This window comes from Chlorocebus sabaeus, chromosome 21, assembly GCF_047675955.1.
Source record: "Chlorocebus sabaeus isolate Y175 chromosome 21, mChlSab1.0.hap1, whole genome shotgun sequence".
Taxonomy (NCBI): Eukaryota; Metazoa; Chordata; class Mammalia; order Primates; family Cercopithecidae; genus Chlorocebus; species Chlorocebus sabaeus.
Genome location: NC_132924.1, coordinates 67584830 through 67602347, shown reverse-complemented (window position 1 = coordinate 67602347; position 17518 = coordinate 67584830). Strand labels below are relative to the sequence as shown.

The window sequence follows — 17518 nt, the reverse complement described above, 5'->3', positions numbered from 1 at the left end:
TCAGCAAATAGTACCCACTGTGTTCAATATGTGCTAAATGTTGCGAATGTGATGGTGAGCAAGTCTAAACACAGTGGATGCTCTCATAAAGCTGAGAGTCTAGTGGAATAAATTGGCATCAACAATCACACTTAAAAAGATATAATTACAAACTCATGTAAGTGCTCTGAAGAAAATAACTTGGCCCAGGGGTCTGCGAGGACTCTTCTAAATATTCATGCATACGAATCAATGTAATACTTTAGTTAACCCTATGAATTAGGCATTATGACTATCTCCACATTACATATCAGCTAGCTAAGACACACAAAGCAAAAGCACATAGCTACTAATGATACTTCCTGGAGGTGAACATAGGCAAGTCTAACTCCAGAGTCAGCCATTTTGTTCCTGTAACATGTATTACAGTTTTACAAAACCATATAAAAACAAATTGTGAAGAGACCAAACTATCCTTATTTTCAGGTGATATAATCTCAAAAAATACAGTTGGATGTAATTGATAAGTCATCCCCAGCAGGATGACATTGGCCAAATGATTACACCTGCCAGGGCATCAGCTATGCTTCTTCTGTTAAGTCACCTGGATAAGTGCTCATGCAGGGCAGCCCTGCTCCCTGTGCCCTCAGTCTCCTCGCCAAGGGTGGGATTTGAGTCCAACCACAGCATTATTCATGGATTACACTGACACTCAGGGCTAGGTTTTCTCTACCTGCCCCAACGTCAGAGTTCCCTCAGCAATGGTCACTCTTCCCACAATGTGCTTATGCCAGAGTGAGTAATGCACTTTCAAATTCTTTATTACTGGCTTCAGTGGTGTGCTTTTTAAAATCCCAGTACTGTAAATGGGAGAAAATGATAAAACATGCAACAAGTTAGGCCCTACCTTAACATAACTATTATTAATAAATCATCTACTGGTTCCAATAAAAGAAACAAGAACAATCTCACATACTACCAACTTAACAGTAAATGGTGTTCCTGTACACCATCAGTAACTAAAAGGAAAGGAAACTAAGATAGATTAATTTTCAAAGTAGCAAAACAAAACACTCCTCCAAAACAATCAAACAAAAGAAAGGAAGCAAGTAAATAAAAACAACCTACAGACTATCTAGAAATTACCTGTAAGTAATTTAGAAGGCTGTCATAAGGTAGGTTGTAGCACAAGATTTAAATAAATGGAAACTAATACAGTATTTCTGAATGATATGATTTAATATTGTAAAGATTTTAATTCTTCACAAATCTGTCTATGATTGCAAAATAATTCCAATAAAACTCAGAGTTTTGGAGAAACATGAGGAGGCTATTTAAAAAATTTACGTAAAACAGGCTGGGCATAATGGCTCATTCCTATAACCCCAGCACTTTGGGAGGGTGAGGCAGAAGGACTGCTTAAGCCCAGGAGTTTGAGACCAGCCTGGGCAACAGAACAGGAATTTGTATCTACAAAAATTTAAAAAATCGGCTGGGTGTGGCGGAACACACCTGTAGTTCTAGCTACTAGAGAGGTTGAAGCAGGAAGGTCGCTTGATCCCAGGAGTTTGAGGTTGCATTGAGCTATGATCACACCACTGCATTCCAGCCTGAGCAACACAGGTCCTTTCTCTAAAACAAATACATAAAAAAGAATAAAAATGTATATGAAAGAATAAAATTCTGTTGCTTACTAATAGTATCTTTAAAAGATAAAACAGAGAAGAGGCCTCATGCTACTAGACATTAATCCATGTAATCCATGTTAGAGAACATTATCATGGAAACAGTGTATTCCTTATATAGGAACAGAAAGATACACTAACAGTCTTGTATACAAAGACACTGAGCATAGATATAAAGAGGTCCCAAACTTTAGGGGAGAAAAGATGGATGATTTAGTAGAAGGCATTGCAAAAAATGGCTCATTTTTGTGGAGAAAAAAAATTGTGCCTCATTTTATATAAAAGGTAAATTTGATACAAAATAAAGACTTGAATATAAAAGGCAAAATATAAAAACTAAGAAAAATATTAATAATACAATATGAATTTAAATGCATAAATACGCAAGTTTTTTCTTAAAGAAAATGTTTCAGAAACTTACAGAGAATATTTGCAATGCTTAAAACAAGAAATTTACAAGAAACTCTGCAAATCAAAAGGAAACCTAAAAAAAAAAACACAAGTAAAAATGGGCAAAAAGCATAAACAGGCAGTTCACAGCAAGGTTGAAAAGTTGCTCTATTACATCACTAATATATTAATTTAAACAGACACAATACCAAGATTCTATCAGACTGGAATTAGAACTCAGAAAAAATGCCAAGTATTTGCAAATACGTATGAAATGAAACCTCTTGTGCTTTGTGCACTGTTGTTAGAAGTTCAGACAACTGCAGATATCCAACAGTATTTAGGGAAATTAAGCATGCTTGTTTTTTTTGTGAATATATCTTTGAAGTAGTAATTTCGCTCCTTATTGTGTACTCCTTATTATATATTTGCTAGTTCATATTGAGTATTGTTTTAGGAAAAGAAGAGCTACAGTTTACCCAGGTATTCAGCCCAAGACAATTGGATAATAAAACCAGGATGAGTTCACACCATGGAGTAGCAGGAAGCTTTCAAAAGCAGTGAACATGAGATTCATACACCACCCTAGAATGACTGTGAAACAGAGTGGAGTGGAAAAAGTCGAGCAGAAATTCTTAGCATAAGATCATTTATTTTAATAAAAATAGATACATATAAAAAACAACTGTTAATGTTCCTTATGGATATATATTTATCCAAAGACACATGTTAAACAGAATTATGTAGCTGGAAAGAGAAAGAAAAATAGAGTGGCAATTATGGTTCAAAGAGCAAAAATAATAAATAATGAGATAAAACCAAATACACCTTTGTCTTGGTTATTATTATTATTGCTGTGAAATAAATCCTTCCAAAGTTTAATAACATAAAACAATAGCAAAGACTTGTAACCAACCCAAATGTCCATCAATGATAGACTGGATTAAGAAAATGTGGCACAAATATACCATGGAATACTATGCAGCCATAAAAAAGATGAGTTCATGTCCTTTGTAGGGACATGGATGAAGCTGGAAACCATCATTTGGGGCAAACTATTGCAAGGACAGAAAACCAGACACCACATGTTCTCACTCATAGGTGGGAATTGAACAATGAGATCACTTGGACACAGGGCAGGGAACATCACACACTGGGGCCTGTCATGGGGTGGGGGAGATGGGGGAGGCATAGCATTAGGAGATATACCTAATGTAAATGACGAGTTAATGGGTGCCTCACACCCACATGACACATGTATACATATGTAATAAACCTGCATGTTGTGCACATGTACCCTAGAACTTAAAGTACAATAATAAAAAAATAGTATTTATCATACTCATAGATCTATGAGTTAGGGCCTCAGAATGGCTATGTCTGAGGCCTCTTCTTAGAAGATTCAGATGGCTGGGGACATAAACACCTGGGGCTATATGATCCACTTCCAAGATGATGTCTGCACTCACATGTTTCAAACCTAAGTTGAGATCTTTTAAAGACTGACCCGACTGGGACTGGTCAACAGAACACTTATACATGACTTCTCTGTGTGGCTGAGGCTTGTCACAGCCCAATGGCTTGGTTCTGAGGGGACATCCTAAGAGGGTCCTCCATTGAATAGGTGTTCCAAGTAAACCAAGTAGAGGTTCCACGGTTTTTGGTAACCTACTCTCAGAAGTCACAGTGTCAACGCTACCATACTCTATTGGATGAAGAAGTCAAAACCTCACTTTGATATAAAAAGTGGAGATGCAGTCTCCACCTCTTGGTAGGAGGGGTGGTAAAAGAAGCATAATGAAGGACTGGAGATATTGTTAAGGTCATCTTTAGAAAATGTAACCTGTCACATTTGTGCACAAAAAGAAAGTGATAATGTCTCATGAGGTGAGCAATATATTAATCACTCCACATCTCAGGTCTCCCCCACAATACCCCCACACACATGAAAGGAAAGAAAAGATGTCTGATCTAAACGGCAGGTGGAAGTGATCAGTAAATCTTTAGCTCTTGAACTTAAAGCTAAAATGTGTGTAGGAATTAGATGGAAAAGAGGGAAAAGGATTTCAAGTGTAGGAGGTAGCATATGTTAATGCATTGCAGTAGGAAGGAGCCAGGATCATGGCATTATACTAGGGAGTGAAACATGGTCAGTATGACTGGACACTGTCTCAGCCTGTCCATACTGAATTTACCCTCCTATAATAAAATACCTGATACTGAGTAATTGATAAATAATAAAGATTTAATTCTCACAGTTCCGGAAAGAAAGTCCAAGACCAAACTGTTGGCATTCAGTGTCTGGTGAGGGCTTTTCTTGCATCCTCTGGATGGGAGGAACACTGTGTCCTCACATAGAAGAAGGGACCAACCCTTGTTCCCTCAGCCCTTTTATAAGATCACTAATCTTATGAGAGTTCTGCCTTCATGACTTAATCTCCTCCTAAATGCCTCACTTCTTAATACTATTATATTGTTGTTTAGGTTTCAACATATGAATTTTGGGGGACATATTCAGATCACAACAGCAACCGAGAGAGAGAGAATAGGGAGGGAGGTAGAGTCCAAATAATGTAGGCAACGTAAAAAATGTTGCAGCTCATTTTAATAAGAAAAGGGAGCAATAGATTTTTTTATTTTTATTTATTTATTTATTTATTTATTTATTTATTTATTTATTTTAATGACATTATTTTAACCATATTTGAGCAGAAGAATGGCCACTCGGCCCAGGTAGAAGTAGATGAAGTGTTTGGTTTCATGTGTCAGATAACTACCATAGTTCCTCCCCACCATGCAATGCCAGGTGGGATTGTACTTCTTGTCAAATTCCTTCTTGATATAAGCCGCAATGTCCTCTATGTTCTCTATGTTGTTTTAATCCAGTGCCTGAGTAGTGCACTCCACTGTGTCCTATTGCATCCCTTCCAACATGTCCGCATTTTCGATCACAGCCTTTTGGTAGCACATGGTTACCATGGAGAACTGCAAGGGTCTTTCAGGGAAGGTGCTAGCACCCCTCAGGCCCCGGTGGAGCTGCTGTGGCTACCGAAGCCGTGGAGACACACACCTAGTGATCCATCGAAAAACAAGGACTGCAGCCTAAATTCCAAATACCAGAGACTGAAATTTTCAGGCTTGCTAAGGGAACACCTCGTTGTTTGAACCTTTGCTGTGTTTTGTACAGGGCATTCTCTGTACTAGTTTGTTGTGGTTATGAAACAATTAGCAGAATAGCCTATGTTTGTAATTATTTTCTATTCCATATTCTTCCCCACGTTTTTTTCTCTCAAAATCCCTTCCTTTAAAAAATGAATCTGTTGCAGATGAAAAAAAGTAAATAAATAAAAAGGCATGATTTAAATGTATGTTTTGAAAACAATTCTATTTCTGTAGTGTGGCAAATAAATAGGAGGAAAGTCAGAGTCAATATAGGAAAACCCAAATTTAGACTAATAAAGTGGTCTAAAGAAAAGATAAAGTTTGCTTGAAATAAAATGAAAACAGTGGAAGTGGAAAGACGTATACTTGTTCAGAGCAGGAATCGCAGTGAAAATGCTAATAATTTGGATATGATAGAGGAAGAAGTAAGAATTATCCTAAACTGAGCGATTGGATAGACTCAACATTTTCTGGGAGAGGCAAAGTTGGTTAGGGTTATGCTTATAAATTAAAGCTTGATCATGGATTTTGAACACTATATCTGTGGTCAGATTTTTCAACCGAAGTAAAATTTTGGAGACTATTGCATAAGTTTAATTTGCTATGAGTATTGAAAAAATTATTTATGAAGATTATAAAGTTCAATCAAACCCATGTTTTCTAAAAATATTTGTTGAGAGTCCTTTTTAAAATCATTTATAAAATCATACTGAGAAACTGAAATGAACAAATATTATAAAACATTCTTTTAAAGAAGCTGGACGAATACATATCTTTCAGGAAGCCCAGCATAGTTTCTTTTGACCCCTATTTTAAATTGTTTGAAAAGGCAATGTATCTGAGGTGAAAAACAGTATACAATTAATATGCAGAGAATGATAAATTTGGGGTCACATTTTAACGAGCCAGAAAAACTGGGAGAGAGACTAATGTCACGTTGAAAACATTGAGCTAACTGATATTAATTTCTATAGCTAATTGTATTGAATCTGCTTATGTGCTTAGCACTTTACATGTTTAACTAATAGATTCATAACAATTTGATGAATTAAGAAATAGCATTATTTTTATTTCAAAGACCATGAAACAGACTCAGGAGAGCATATTTCTTACAAAAGATTACCTGCAAGTGCAAAAACAAGAATATAAATTTGTGTGGTTTCTATCCGTCTCAAAGACAACCCAAATCTCCATGAAAGGGAGACACAGAAATATTTATGAGAAACACTGCCTTGTATTTTATGTTTCTGTTCTACAAAATGAGATGTTATACAATAAGATTTAATAAAATATAAAAAACTAGAAAACTGCAAAGTCTAACAACTTTGGATCAGACTTTCAAAATTAATCAAGTAGAGTATTTCAGATGATTTTTCTCTATGTCACCTGGAATAGGTGTGGAGGATTGGCAAACTGTGAATTATTTGGCTATGACATGATGAATAATATCTGAGTGAAAAATATCTAGACATAAGACCCTAGCATGTGCTTCTTAATCACTTTTTGGCAGAATTGAAGCTTCTCATTTGTTTGCTAGCCAAGACTCTTAAGATTAGGCATGGCATCATTATGCATTAGAATGCTTTTATAGTGTATTTCTTGGAAGGATTTTTTGAGAAGCCTTACATCTTAGCAAATGGAAACATAGACCTTTTAAGGTAATGTCCATGAATGAACTCAATGTAATTTTCCATTTTTTAACAGCTGCTGTTCAAGGAGATCATATATATATATATATATGCAAACAAATAACACTTTATAATGTTTACAGGTAGACTTTTTGCTATATTTATTAAAAAGTAAAATTAAAATGCTAAATGGTAGATATTAATCAGACACAAAATAATGCATAGGTTCCACATGTATGAGTTGGTTTTGATGTCGTGAAAGAAAGTGCATTTAAATGCTTTGATTAACTGACATAACTAAGAAAAACTCAACTTTATGACCAACTGGGAATAATCTTTGGTGGAAAGTTGGCCTATAATTACTTGTGTCGTATTTGCCTCTGGCCCTTTTTTAAATTTGGCTTTTATACTGCTGTTAACATTTTTTAGCCTCCGGGGACATCAAGTTTTCCAACATTCTACCAGTAAGGAGAAAAAATGCTCTGAAAGATTTCTGATATTCAAAGACTCTTATACAGAGTCCTTGGGACACTTTATGAAGTCACTGGTCCACACAATTGAGCTTCTAGTGATACTAATAATAGAATTATAAGAAAATATTGAGTATGAATTCACTTTCTTTTCTTGGCTCTCTCTTGTGTGATACATATTTGGTATCCCTTTCTCCTATGTGGTTTCTATGGAAAAACAAGGTCTGAGGTTTTAGTATTATTATTATTTTATTATTTTCTTAATAATGTAAGCATTCACCTCTCCCCTGAATGATCAGCAAAAACGAGAGTGGAGGCCAACAACAATAGCAAAAATCCTAAGCTGGCTTAGAGGTTCTCTACTTCTTTCTATCTTATATGCTGTTATTAATCATTTATCAGTAGAATTCATATGATCTAGAAGAAAAAAGATTATGGTATAATCCCAGGGAAAATACACAAAAAACTACCACCGTATCTGTCTCTAGTTAGCACCCTAAAGTAAAACTTCAAGAAAGGCCCTAAAGAATAGTATGTGATTTGGCCCAGCTTACAAAGGTAGAAACCCAAGTACGATTTAGAATCAAGTGCTGGGTAGAAACAAATATTTGCTTTGAGCATTGTCTTCAATGAAGGCAAAAACAATTTGGATTTCATACTTTTCGATAGTGGAATAAGTCTAAGACAATGAGTCCTATAAGATATTGGATTACAAATCTTAGAATCACATTTCATGAATACATTTTCCTCCCTCGACAAAATTCTGTCAATCTATATTAAACCATTAAGACTCAAATGGTTTTAAAAATTGGCAAGTAAATAAAACAGTCATAGAGTTTTATTGGACTCTAAGTTCTCACATTCCTTAAATTATACCATGGGCAAACATAAATTTACAATTTATCTGTGTTAACTTTGCCCCTATATTTTGTGAGGTGAAACCATTTCAATTTCAGTAGCTAAGCAATTTCAATATCCAGTCACTTTGCAAAAAAAGTCTACTTTGTCTGACTACCTGAATACCATCATTCTTAAACATTCTTAAAACAAAGTCCATCATTCTTAAAACAAAATATTTGCCTCAACACTTCTTTTGTTGGCTAGTATAAACTAGTATATAGCTACTAGTATAAACTAGTTAGTTAATTTTGTCAGCTCTTGTCTTGATAATCTACTTTACCTGGGACACTTATACCTTCCTCTAAGATTTGAATCTCACTCTGTCCTTACCAGTATTTCTTAAAACCTTAACAATGTGACCTCAAAATCCTGTCCCAACACTAGAATCTTGAAGCCTGCTGTTGGGCCCACTGACACTATTCACTTGTCTAGATCTTTGAAGCTTATTGGTCCTATGTCAAACTTCCCTACTTATCTGTTAAAATGTTCACTAATTGTCTTTGACTGAATTTGTCCTATTTATTACCAGTTACTATTCTACCCAAATTCAGATCCTGTTTGTTCAGCTGGACTGGCTGTGGTGTATGAAATCACGAATCTTGGTTCAATGCTTAGTCCTGATAGTGACCTAGCTGAATTTGTTAATGGAATTAAGCTTTATTTTTTTCTCCTTCAATATGGGGACAGAGTTAAGCATCTATGATTTTATATCTTATTAATATAGAGAAAGGATGGTCATAGATATGTAAAAATTATATAGATAAGTATGTAAAATTGATTCAACACTTATTGTATAAATAAGCACTGTAACAAGCTCTTTATTGAAATGATAATAATCTAGGGATTGCTATGATTTCCATTTAAGTGACTTGATAAGATCTCAGACTTTATTCTGAATCCAATACGTAATGACTATTATGACTCAGTTTACACTACTATTTTAAGAAATAGAGATAAAGCCCTTGGCATTGTCCCTGATATTTAAGTGGCAACTCCACCTGTCCTTGTGGCTGAGTTTAAGACAGACAGGAGTCCTGATATGGTTTCGTTGTGTCCTCACCCAAATCTCCTCTTGAATTGTACTCCCATAATGCCCACGTATTGTGGGAGGGAACTGGTGGGAGATAATTGAATCATGGGGGCGGTTTCCCCCATACTGTTCTCCTGGTGGTGAATATGTCTCATGAAAGCTGACGATTTTATCAGGGCTTTCTGCTTTTGCATCTCCCTTATTGCCTTTTTGCTTGTTGCCATCCATGTAAGATGGGACTTGCCCCCTCCTTGCCTTTCACCATGATTGTGAGGCTTCCCCAGCCACATGGAACTGTAAGTCCAATTAAATCTCTTTCTTTTGTAAATTGCCCAGTCTTTCATATGTCTTTATCAGCAGCATGAAAACAGAATAATACAAGTCCCATCATTCTCTAAGTGTGTAATAGTCACGTCTAGTCTCTCTGACCTAAGTTAACAACATACATGCTGCAAAGCTATCACCAACTAATGTTGCCTCCCTTGCACTGCATCTGTAGCTTCTTTATATTTTATTTATATCCCAGCTGATTACTTCCTATTTTCTACCCAATTATTTCTTTAACAAATCATAAAGGTATTTTTTAAAAACCCACTACAGTATGTATATTGCAGACACAATTCTGTTTTGGGTAATTGTTTTAACCAATAGTAAATGTTTTAACCTGAAGTAAAATGTAATGTAACTGAGCTAAAATTAATGTGAACTATAAGATAAATTAAATAAATTGACTGTATCTTGTGTGAGCTACATGACTGTCTATAGAGTACCTACTACATGGAATGATCTTTGTTGCTAACAATTAGTAGACAGAAAGTTCTTAAATTGTTTTTAAAAGTCAGTTTGTTTGAAGACCTTGGAACAAAATGAAATATCATTGACTGACCACACAAGTTGGTGCTTTTGGAACTTAATTCTATCACTATTAGATATAGAAGAAGCAATTTGCTTAAATTCTTATTAAATAGAAATATTGGTATCGAAAACTGTGAAGCATCTGAGCATTTACCCTAAGTCATTGCTGACAAAGACAGAAGACTCGTGGTCACATATTACTCCTGGCACAGCAAATAGTATGAACTTTATGTTTGTGTTGACTCTCACCACTCTGCATGTCCTACAGGGGTGACACAAATAGGTGTAGGTGGATGTCTCATAGGTAGTAGGTTGGTGTCACAGTTGAGAAATGTCAAGCTTAGAGAATCTGAGTCTTTTATAATGAATTGCAAACCTGCCTGATCTTGGCCTTTGAAGGGGATGTTATCTTTATTATGCTTGACAATACAGTAAAAGGGAGGGAACACTCTCTGCTCAAGAGAGAGACACTTTTTCTCCCTTCCAAGGTTCTTCACAGTATAAATATCCTTGACAAGATTGTCCAGGATACAGGCTATCAGTACTTCCTGCAAGATGTACAGAAATGCAAAAGATTCATGTAGAATTGTCTCCTAACAGTTGATTAACTGACACATTCTTTGATTAGATTCTAAGTTATGCTTTAATTAAAATTCAACAGTTCTAGCTGGTAATATCGAAAGTGAAGAAATTGATTCATCCTGGTTTTGGGGGCTCAACTCACATGGCTATTTCTGTGTATCCACAATATTATTTTATACTATTCTGAATAACTGACTCCAGAAAATATAATCATGCTTTTGGTACTGTGAGGAGTCGATTTCATCTATAAAATAGTGGTGATGGTGCTGCCAGGTGAAGTCTGTGGCAATAACTACTCCAGAATATTTCTGGTCATAGATGTACCAGAATATATAGAGGAAGAATCTATAGAACTCGGACAAAATTTCAGTTTTTGTAGTTTTAATCCTTCCCATTAGTTCATTCACTCAACCTATATGCCTATTCTATATTTAAGATATGACCAGCATAATTGTACGTATGCTAGAAATATTGTGGTGAATAAAACGGAAAAAATGTTTCCATCTTTTGGAATTTAGAACCTAGTGGCACACTCCATCTTTTCCAGGTAATTCATGACTATTTAAGAGAAACACAGTGAGTAACTGCCTGGTAACTATCAATTAATGTTATGCCCCCATTACTATGCAATTAATAATTAAGAAAGTCAATATTAGCACCTTTGACACTCAAAAAGATGAAAAGCATAGTTATTTTGTCCTATGAACTGATTCTCTTTCCTATTTTATGCTTTATTTTTCTTCATAGTTGCTAATAGCCTGTGTGTGGGTGTTTATCTTATAAGTAAAACTTATTTATTTGCAAATGTTTATTTTCTACCAGAATGTAGGATGCACTACAATATAAGAAATCAGGGATTTCTGTCTGTTTTATTCAGTGTTACATACAGATAAAATAAAAAGTTCTGACACAGAGTGAGTACTCAATAAATATTTGTTGACTAAATTAAATGGATGAACAAAATAGATTCCCAGGGAGCAAAAGATTCCCTGGATATTCCTAAGGGTAACTGGAGTTGAAGAAGAAAAGGTCTCCATTTGGTATTAGATGTAGCATATCTTTGTATTAACAGAAAAAAAAATCCTATGTGAAACTTTGTTGGAGGTTGTAATTAAAGTATAATTGGGGTTGGAATTAAAGTATAATTCATTTAATACTGAATATATATGAAAATAAGAAAGTATATTTATTACTTTTAATGGAAATATGTTTATACCCTCCATTATAATGTGGCCTGGTGAAAAATGATTTCATATATAAAAGTCATAATGAAACTTCTTTTGAACAGAAAACAGATCTAAAATTCACCCAGACATAAAGAAACAAGATATTTTCTTAAAATATGACTTGGTATGCAAAGACCAGGGCAATCTCTCCATATTTAGTTTTAAATCTCAATGGAAGGCAATTAATTTAAGGGGTATGAAAGGATCAATCTATAAACATGTTTAATGAAGACTTTGCTATGCTAAGGATGGTGATTATACCAATTGCAAATGATAGATTTATGTTTTTAGCTTTTCCCTCACATATGCCAGCTGGCCTAGAATAGAAGAATTTGAGTTAAAATACATTTCACCGTTGTACTAAAAATATCATTTTGACTTGAACCTTAGGACTGAAAGGCCTAAGATAATAGTCTTACTTGTAATGCATACCTTTAGAGATAATATTTTAGACAGTTGCAAAATAGGACAAAAAAATGACCCTTTAAAAAATGTATAACGAATTCTTAACATTTCTGTAGTTTGGTTAAATCCAGTGTAAAAATGGTTTCAGGAAGTGAGATGTTTTATACAGTTTCATTTTATAAATAAGAATAGGTGTGTTCTTTTAGTTTAAAAAAATCCCCAAATGCAATAACTATCGTTCAGACTGCTTTTGCCTGAGGAGGAAAACAAATTCTCATCTTGTTTCATTTATTTCAATAGTTTTTAATTCAGAAAATCAAGTTGGTTTTTTTTTTTTTTTTTTTTTTTTTTTGAGACAGAGTCTCGCTCTGTCTCCCAGGCCAGAGTGCAGTGGCTGGATCTCGGCTCACTGCAAGCTCCGCCTCCCGGGTTCATGCCATTCTCCTGCCTCAGCCTCCTGAGTAGCTGGGACTACAGGCACCCGCCACCTCGCCCGGCTAGTTTTTTGTATTTTTTAGTAGAGACGGGGTTTCACCATGTTAGCCAGGATGGTCTTGATCTCCTGACATCGTGATCCGCCCGTCTCGGCCTCCCAAAGTGCTGAAATTACAGGCTTGCGCCACCCCCGCCCTGCCCAGAAAATCAAGTTTTAAAAGTTGTGTTTATGCCTTGAGAATATCCTAAAGTATTTTTTAGAAAGCAGCCGTAATAAAGTAAAAAATAACTATGAGCAACAAGCTAAAAAAGAATTTTATTCATAAGCAATAAAAATCTCTACATGATGATACTAAGAATTTTTCAAACTCAAGGGAAAAAGTGACCCAAATCATTTCACAGGTGTCACAGGTGTCACATTTAGAGAGGAGATAGTATCATTTATTATCGAAGTATTACTAAATCAGTAGAAAGACATTTTAAAATATTTAAGCCCTCTATATGTTTTAGACAATATTTATATTTCAATCTACAAAAGAGTGAGTTATGTACTAATATTTGGAAAGCACAGGAACCCATGACCTGATAGAACTTCTTTCTATAATTCTAATTGCTAAATTTAATTTATAAGAAAAATAAGAGGGAGCGGAGCAAGATGGCCAAATAGGAACAGCTCCAGTCTATAGCTCCCAGCGTCAGCGACACAGAAGACAGGTGATTTCTGCATTTTCAACTGAGGTACTGGGTTCATCTCACTAGGGAGTGCCGGACAATTGGTGCTGGTCAGCTGCTGCAGCCTGACCTGGGAGAGCTGAAGCAGGGCGAGGCATTGCCTCACCTGGGAAGTGCAAGGGGGAAGGGAATACCTTTCCCTAGCCAGGGGAACTGAGACACACAACACCTGGAAAATTGGGTAACTCCCACCCCAGTACTGCGCTTTACCAAGGGTCTTAGCAAATGGGCACAGCAGGAGATAATATCCCACACCTGGCCAGGAGGGTCCCACACCCACGGAGCCTCCCTCATTGCTAGCACAGCAGTTTCCAATCTAATGGCAAGACAGCAGCGAGGCTAGGGGAGGGGCGCCCACCATTGCTGAGGCTTAAGTAGGTAAACAAAGCCGCTGGGAAGCTCGAACTGGGTGGAGCTTACAGCAGCTCAAGGAGGCCTGCCTGTCTCTGTAGACTCCACCTCTGGGGACAGGGCACAGCTCAACAACAACAACAACAACAACAACAACAACAAAAGCAGCAGAAACCTCTGCAAACGCAAACAACTCTGTCTGACAGCTTTGAAAAGAGCAGTGGATCTCCCAACATGGAGGTTGAGATTTGAGAACAGACAGAATGCCTGCTCAAGTGGGTTCCTGACCCCTGAGTAGCCTAACTGGGAGACATACCCCACTAGGGGCAGACCGACACCCCACACCTCACACGGTGGAGTACACCCCTGAGAGGAAGCTACCAAAGCAAGAATCAGACAGGTACACTCGCTGTTCAGCAATATTCTATCTTCTGCAGCTTCTGCTGCTGATACCCAGGCAAACAGGGTCTGGAGTAGACCTCAAGCAATCTCCAACAGACCTACAGCTGAGGGTCCTGACTGTTAGACGGAAAACTAACAAACAGGAAGGACACCGACACCAAAACCCCATCAGTACGTCACCATCATCAAAGACCAGAAGCAGAAAAAAACACAAAAACGGAGAAAAAGCAGGGGAGAAAAGCTGGAAATTTAAAAAATAAGAGCACATCTCCCCCTCCAAAGGAATGCAGCTCATCGCCAGCAACTGATCAAAGCTGGATGGAGAATGACTTTACGAGATGAGAGAAGAAGGCTTCAGTCCATCAAACTTCTCAGAGCTAAAGGAGGAATTACGTACCCAGCGCAAAGAAACTAAAAATCTTGAAAAAAGAGTGGAGGAATTGATAACTAGAATAATTAATGCAGAGAATGCCATAAACGAAATGAAAGAGATGAAAACCATGACACGAGAAATACGTGACAAATGCACAAGCTTCAGTAACCGACTCGATCAACTGGAAGAAAGAGTATCAGCGATTGAGGATCAAATGAATGAAATGAAGCCAGAAGACAAATCTAAAGAAAAAACAAGAAAAAGAAATGAACAAAGCCTGCAAGAAGTATGGGATTATGTAAAAAGACCAAATCTACATCTGATTGGGGTGCCTGAAAGTGAGGGGGAAAATGGAACCAAGTTGGAAAACACTCTTCAGAATATCATCCAGGAGAACTTCCCCAACCTAGTAGGGCAGGCCAACATTCAAATTCAGTAAATACAGAGAACGCCACAAAGATACTCCTCGAGAAGAGCAACTCCAAGACACATAATTGCCAGATTCACCAAAGTTGAAATGAAGGAAAAACTCTTAAGGGCAGCCAGAGAGAAAGGTCGGGTTACCCACAAAGGGAAGCCCATCAGACTAACAGCAGATCTCTCAGCAGAAACTCTACAAGCCAGAAGAGAGTGGGGGCCAATATTCAACATTCTTAAAGAAAAGAATTTTAAACCCAGAATTTCATATCCAGCCAAACTAAGTTTCATAAGTGAAGGAGAAATAAAATCTTTTACAGATAAGCAAATGCTTAGAGATTTTGTCACCACCAGGCCTGCCTTACAAGAGACCCTGAAGGAAGCACTAAACATGGAAAGGAACAACTGGTACCAGCCATTGCAAAAACATGCCAAAATGTAAAGACCATCGAGGCTAGGAAGAAACTGCATCAACTAATGAGCAAAATAACCAGTTAATATCATAATGGCAGGATCAAGTTCACACAAAACAATATTAACCTTAAATGTAAATGGACTAAATGGTCCAATTAAAAGACACAGACTGGCAAAGTGGATAAAGAGTCAAGACCCATCACTTTGCTGTATTCAGGAGACCCATCTTACATGCAGAGACATACATAGGCTCAAGATAAAGGGATGGAGGAAGATATACCAAGCAAATGGAGAACAAGCAAAAAAAAGAAGGGGTTGCAATACTAGTCTCTGATAAAACAGATTTAAACCATCAAAGATCAAAAGAGACAAAGAAGGCCATTACATAATGGTAAAGGGATCAATTCAACAGGAAGAGCTAACTATCCTAAATATATATGCACCCAATACAGGAGCACCCAGATTCATAAAACAAGTCCTTAGAGACTTACAAAGAGACTTAGACTCCCATACAGTAATAATGGGAGACTTCAACACTCCACTGTCAACATTAGACAGATCAACGAGACAGAAAGTTAACAAGGATATCCAGGAATTGAACTCATCTCTGCAGCAAGCAGACCTAATAGACATCTACAGAACTCTCCACCCCAAATCAACAGAATATACATTCTACTCAGCACCACATCACACTTATTCCGAAGTTGACCACATAATTGGAAGTAAAGCACTCTTCAGCAAATGTACAAGAACAGAAATTATAACAAACTGTCTCTCAGATCACAGTGCAATCAAACTAGAACTCAGGACTAAGAAAATCAAAACCGCTCAACTACATGGAAACTGAATAACCTGCTCCTGAATGACTACTGGGTACATAACGAAATGAAGGCAGAAATAAAGATGTTCTTTGAAACCAATGAGAACAAAGATACAACATACCAGAATCTCTGGGACATATTTAAAGCAGTGTGTAGAGGGAAATTTATAGCACTAAATGCCCACAAGAGAAAGCAGGAAAGATCTAAATTGACACTCTAACATCACAATTAAAAGAACTAGAGAAGCAAGAGCAAACACATTCAAAAGCTAGCAGAAGGCAAGAAATAACTAAGATCAGAGCAGAACTGAAGGAGATAGAGACACAAAAAACCCTCCAAAAAAATCAATGAATCCAGGAGTTGGTTTTTTGAAAAGATCAACAAAATTGATAGACTGCTAGCAAGACTAATAAAGAAGAAAAGAGAGAAGAATCAAATAGACGCAATACAAAATGATAAAGGGGATATCACCACCGACCCCACAGAAATACAAACTACCATCAGAGAATACTATAAACACCTCTACACCTCTACACAAATAAACTAGAAAATCTAGAAGAAATGGATAATTTCCTGGACACTTACACTCTCTCAAGACTAAACCAGGGAGAAGCTGAATTCCTGAATAGACTAATAGCAGGCTCTGAAATTGAGGCAATAATTAATAGCCTACCAACCAAAAAAAGTCCAGGACCAGATTCACAGCTGAATTCTACCAGAGGTACAAGGAGGAGCTGGTACCATTCCTTCTGAAACTATTCCAATCAATAGAAAAAGAGGGAATCCTCCCTAACTCATTTTATGAGGCCAACATCATCCTGATACCAAAGCCTGGCAGAGACACTACAAAAAAAGAGAATTTTAGACCAATATCGCTGATGAACATCGATGCAAAAATCCTCAATAAAATACTGGCAGACTGAATCCAGCAGCACATCAAAAACTTATCCACCATGATCAAATGGGCTTCATCCCTGAGATGCAAGGCTGGTTCAACATATGCAAATCAAAAAACGTAATCCAGCATATAAACAGAACCAAAGACAAAAACCACATGATTATCTCAATAGATGCAGAAAAGGCCTTGGACAAAATTCAACAGCCCTTCATGCTAAAAACTCTCAATAAATTCAGTATTGATGGAAAGTATCTCAAAATAATAAGAGCTATTTATGACAAACCCATAGCCAATATCATACTGAATGGGCAAAAACTGGAAAAATTCCCTTTGAAAACTGGCACAAGACAGGGATGCCCTCTC

At 36.7% G+C, this 17518-nt stretch overlaps 1 pseudogene; it reads right to left on the bottom strand.

Moving 5' to 3' along the window:
• Positions 1 to 4748: 4748 nt before the first annotated feature.
• Positions 4749 to 5024, bottom strand: LOC119626183 (dynein light chain 1, cytoplasmic-like; annotated as a pseudogene).
• Positions 5025 to 17518: the final 12494 nt, after the last annotated feature.